The following is a 6,033-nucleotide window of genomic DNA, read 5'->3' as shown; positions in this document are numbered from 1 at the left end:
TTCTCCAGAGTCTGGGTTCTTACAGCCCCAGTTCCAAATTCAGCTGGATGATTTGAAGAGCTTCTGGCTGGAGTAAATGGAGTAACAGTTACCTGTAAATTGTCCTGAAGTTTACTCTGGTACTTCAGCCATCACTACCGTGGATAGGGACCTGAGATGTGCAGTGGGAATGCCAGCCTGCTTCAGGTGGGAAGCAATGCAAAATCATAAAATCACAATGCACTGACTGTGGTCAATCAGCCCCCTCTGTCTGGAGGGGCACCTTGATAGAGCTATTCAACTGGTCCCAGTCCAGTTCCTTTACCCCCACTGCCAATCCCTTTTTGAAAGTTAGTTTTGAATATTGTTTCCACTACACTGGCAGGCAGTGCATTCCAGATAATAACTGGCTGCGGGAAAATCTGTATTAATCTCACTCTGGATATTTTTAAAACAATACCTTACACCTGTATCCTTTGGTTGCTGAACCCTCTGCCACTGGAAACAGCTTCTCCCTATTTTCTCAAAACCTTTCATGATTTTGTACTTCTCTATTAAATTTTCCATTAAACTTCCCTGCAGAGACACTGGCCATAATCTTCCAATCCCCTTAGGTACAGGAGAGGAGCCAGAGGACTGGAGAATTGTAAATGTTTCATCCTTGTTCAGAAGCGGTCTAACAATAAATCCAGCAGCTCCAGGTAAGACAGTTTAACCTCTCTGCTGGGAAAGCTTTTAGAAGTGATAACCTTGGACACAATTAAAAAACACGTAGACAATTGTGTGGAGTACTTAAGGAAAGCCAGCCCGGATTTTTCAAAAGAAATGTGTCCAACCAATTTGACTGAGTTTTCTAATGCCGTAACAGGTATGATTGATAGGGTAACATGGCTAATGTGCTATTTCTAGACTTCCAAAAAGGCATTTGAAAGAAATCACATAATAGGCTAACATCATAAATTTGAAGCCCGTGGGATAAAATGGGCAGTGAAAGTGTGAATATGAATTTGCCTCAGCAGCAGAAACAGGTATGGTGAATGGTTATTTTTCAGACTGGAGTAGTTTTACACTGTTCCCAAGGGGTCGGTGTTATGACATGGCAGATGATGTGTGCCGGGCGGACCACATCCACACGGGAGACTTGTTCGCTCTATCACAATGGTTTTACAATTTGTATTTATTACGAGATGTGTGCACTAAATTCAGAAATAATGTGTCCACTAAGACTTTAGAGATCTTAAAAATGAAATTAGAGTATTTATTAACAAAATAAAAGATTTTAAACACATAAATCAGACTATAAATTACTTACTCCTATACCAACTTCTAACATTCTTAATATTAACCTGATTCCCAGCTACACATCCCCCTTTAAGGCAACAGAACAAAATAGATTTTAGAATTTAAAAAACCCAGCAAGTTAGCACAGTGCCCACTTGACAGTGGAATTCCAAATGACCTCCCCAACTTCAGTTACTTTACATAGCAGACTTATGCATAAATGGCTGGGAGCTTCTTGAAGGCAGGAATGTGAGCGGTGAGTAGGATGTTTAGAGGCCTCAAGGCAATTTAGACGAGTTAAGTGAGTGGGAAAAAACATGTCAGATGTAGTATAACGTGGATAAGTGTGAAGTTATCCACTTCCCTAGGTAAAACAGGATGACAGAATATTTTTTAAATGGTGTCAGATTGGGAAATGTTGATGTACAAAAGGACCTGGGTGTCCTTGCATACAAATCACTGAAAGCAAGCATGCACGTGCAGCAAGCAGTTGCAAGAGGACTTCAGTACAGGGGTAAGTATGTCTTCCCGCAGCTATACAGGGCCTTGGTGAGACCAAACCTGGAGTATTCTGTGCAGTTTTGAACTCCTGAGCGGAGAAAGAAAACTTTCCAGACAGGCAGTGCAGCGAAGGTTCACCAGGCTGATTCCTGGGATTGTCGTGTGAAAAGACATTGGGTCGATTAGGCCTGTATTCACACGAGTTATAAGAATGAGAGGGGATCTCATTGAAACATGTAAAATTCTGACTGGGCTGGACAGACTGGATACAGGGATGATGTTTCCTCTGGCTGCGAGGTCTAGAACAAGGGGTCTCAATCTTAGGATACAGGGTAGGCCATCAAGGACCGAAATGAGGAGAAACCTCTTCGCTCAGAGGGTGGTGAATTCTCTGCCACCGAGGGCTGTGAAGGCCAATTCACTGAATATGTTGAAGAAGGAATTAGGTAGATATCTGGACACTAAAGTCGTCAAAGGGGCTGGGGAGAGATCGAGACTATGACGTTGAGATTGAGGATCAGCCATGATCATATTGAATAGTGGAGGAGGCTCGAAGGGCGAATGAGCTCCTCCTGCTTCTATTTTTCTATGTTTTTCCACTCCTGTTAGATCTTACATGGCCCTCTCCTCACATAGCCTTTCATTTTCCTTTAATTTTCCCTTTACTATGTAAATTCAACTATTTGATATGACTCTGAAACGTTAAAGTCTGAAAAGGAAGGTAAAAAATAAAATATTTTTCAGGCACATAAATAAAAATAGGAAGGCTGGGATGGAAATAGGACCATTAAGGGATAGATAGGATAATGCCACAGATAAGGATAGAGACAGGCCAGAAATTTTAAATGATTACTCAACCTCTCAGGCTGTACGGCTCACAATGAATGTATGTAGTGAATACTAAATGTATCATTATTGTATTGAAGCACCTCAGAGTGCAACATGATGTAGGTTGATAACTCCAATACCATTGCACTGTCTGACTGTCATGACCAGGTTGAAATGATTGTAATATTCATGGATTGTCTTAAGCACCTCGGGATCCATGTGTTAAAGTTGAATCTGATTGCACTTTTTGTGATGGCAATTTAGAAATGTTTGTAATGTCCTTTCAGATATTTTATCAATAAAGTATATTTTTCTAAATAAATTAAATGATTATTTAATTTCAGTGTTTAACAGGGAGCTAGAACAGGTAGACATGATATTGATTGATGATCTAAGTCTTCAGGTAAGTGCAATTAAAATAAGAGAAAAGAGATAGATTCAAACTCAAAGAGGATAAAACCCTGGCCCAGAAGTTTCACAACCACACATTTAAAATAATTCTAGGGAATAGATAGCAGAGGTATTACTGCAGATTTAAAGTATTTTTTTTTAGGAAAAGGTGTGGTGCTAGAGGACTGGTGGATAGTGAATGTAATTCCTGTTCTTAAAAATGCAGGACAGAATGTGCCTAGGGAATAGTAGATCAGTCAGCTTCATTTTGGTGCTAGAAGAAATAATGCAATCCCTACTAGAGAGAGGAAGAACTTCTAACAAAAAAAATGAATCATGAGCATGGATTTCAAAAGGGAAAATCTCTCTTGACCAAAGTAATGAAATTTTAGGAGGAGGTAACAGAGACAGTAGACAATGGTAATGTAGTAGATGCAATTTACCTGGATTTTCAAAAGGCCTTTGACAATGCCTCTTACAATAGGCTACTGAATAAAGTTAGAAAATATGGAGTCAGGGGAGAAGGGAAGAATGGGTTGCTAGCAGGTAGTAAGCAGAGGGTAGTTATTCAGAGTGGCAGAAAGTGGAAAATAGTATTTGACAAGGATCAGTACTGGGCCCACTGCAGTTGATAATTTGCATTAATGTTTTGAACTTCAGAATCAGAAACACAATTTATAAATGGATGACGTGTCTTTATATGTGCATGTGTGCATGCGTGTGTGTGTGTGTGTGTGTGTGCGCGTGTGTGTGTGCGTGTGTCTGTGAGAGAAACAGTCGGTCAGTCAATACTGAGGAGGAAAAGGCTGAAGAGAAACAAACAAAGCAGGAGGGCTTCTTTTTGAAGGGATCAAATTGAAAATTAGGGAAGTTAAGCTAAATTTATTTCAAACTTTGGTTAGATCATACTTACAGTACTGCACGTGGCTCTGGTCAATTTATTATTAAAAAGGATAGAGGAACTGGGGAGAGTGCAGAGTGGATTTAAAATTTCATCCCACCCCCACACCCCCCTCCTTACCGTCCAAGGGCCCAAATACTCCTTTCAAGTGAAATAGTGCTTCACTTGCACTTCCCTAAATTTGGTCTACTGCATTTGCTGCTCCCAATGATGTCACATCTACATTGGAGATACCAGACGCCGACTGGGTGACAGCTTTGTGGAATACCTTCGGTCTGTCTGCAGGCATGGCCCAGACCTTCCTGTCCCTTGCCATTTCAACACACCATCCCGCTCTCATGCCCACATGTCCATCATGGGCCTGCTGCAATGTTCCAGTGAAGCTCACCGCGAAATTGAGGAACAGCGCCTCATCTTCCGACTAGGCACTTTACAGCCTTCCGGACTTAACAACAAGTTCAACCACTTCAGATCATGAACTCTCTCCTCCATCCTTACCCATTTTAATCCCCTTTATTCCAAATATTTAATTTTAAATATTAATTTATATACATACATTTTTTTCCTCCCCATTTCTATTATTATTTTTAAAATTTATTGCCATTCATTGTTTTATCCCCACCTTTTAGCTTATTTTGATCTTTTCTCCCACACCATCACCCCCCAGCCCCCCACCCCCATTAGGGCCAAATGTAACTTGCTCATCCTGCTTTCTATCATTAATGCCACCATTAGCACTTCCTTTAGCCAGTATCACCACCATCAACACCCCTTTGACCTTTTGTTTATGACATCTATTGCAATCTCGCCGTTGCCTCCACCTATCACTGGCCTTCTAGCCAGCTTCATCTGTCCCACCCCCTTAAACAGTATATATTTCACCACATTTCTACTTCTTTTTAGTTCTGAAGAAAAGTCACCATGGACTCAAAATGTTAACTCCATCCTCTCCACAGAAGCTGTCAGACTTGCTGAGTTTTTCCAGCAATTTTTGTTTTCATTACCCAAAATTAACGTTAATCCTACAGAAAGTGAGTCTGGGGAATTAATAATGGAAAATAATGAGATGGCAGATGAATGGAACCGATATTTTGCATTAAGCTTCACTATTGAGGATATAAGTAACCTCCCAGAAATCACTGTATCTCAGGAAATGGAGGGGAGTGAGGAACTCAGGAAAATTGTAATCACCAGGGAAGTGGTATTGAGCAAACAGTTGGAGCTGCGGGCTGACAAATCCCCAGATCCTGTGGACTTCATCCTAGGGTCTTAAAAGAATTGGCTAGTGAGATAGTTGATGCATTGGTTGGTGGGGTGGGTGGGGGAGATGAACAGAAGGGAAGGTCTATGATAAAATAGAAAACAGGACAGATTAAATGCTGCAAAGTGTCTTTACGAAGTAAGTCTGGAACGAGATGCAGTGGTTTCTGTCGAGTTTCTTCCTGAGCAGTTCCGTGACACAGGACCCTGTGCTCTACAGGCTGTTCCCAGGGACGCACACCGAGATAAACGTCAATTCCTGTTCGACAGGTACTAGAAACTGTAAAATATTGTTTTCAAAATATAAACTTTATTCATAAAGTTAAGGTAAATTACAAGACAGTTCCAATCTGACATCACATAAAGTGCAACACAAATCTATTTTGTTTAATGCAGCCTATGACATTCTCAGGTACTTCAGCACGCTCACAAACAGATTACAAATAGATTTACAATTCTCGTTTCATATCAAACATTCTCTGGTACGTTGTCTGGGGAAAGGAAAATTAAATGACAGAACAGAAAATAATTGAGGGGAAAATGCACAAACATTGAGGAAAACCAGACACTGAGCTGCTGCACAGAGGCTCACTCACCTGTACATTATCTTACACAGCGCTCTCTCCCCCTCATTCACTCTGTGAACCACATAGGGACACCGGGCAGACACAGCCTGTGCTGATGGGGAGCCTTGCTCGCCTGTACACATACATTATCTTGTACTCCATGTCGGTGATTTTACAATGATATAAAGGCATCAATTGCACATAAGTGATTGTGTAAATATGCTGTGGGTTCATTTATTGAGGCGAGGAACATGGGGACAGATATACATGGATAGAAATATTGAAGGCATCAGCAGCAGAAATGTCTGTTGTGTGCTCTGCTCAATA

The sequence above is a fragment of the Cetorhinus maximus genome, chromosome 21 (genome assembly GCF_964194155.1).
Source record: "Cetorhinus maximus chromosome 21, sCetMax3.hap1.1, whole genome shotgun sequence".
In the NCBI taxonomy this organism is placed as follows: Eukaryota; Metazoa; Chordata; class Chondrichthyes; order Lamniformes; family Cetorhinidae; genus Cetorhinus; species Cetorhinus maximus.
This window is presented reverse-complemented; position numbering follows the sequence as displayed.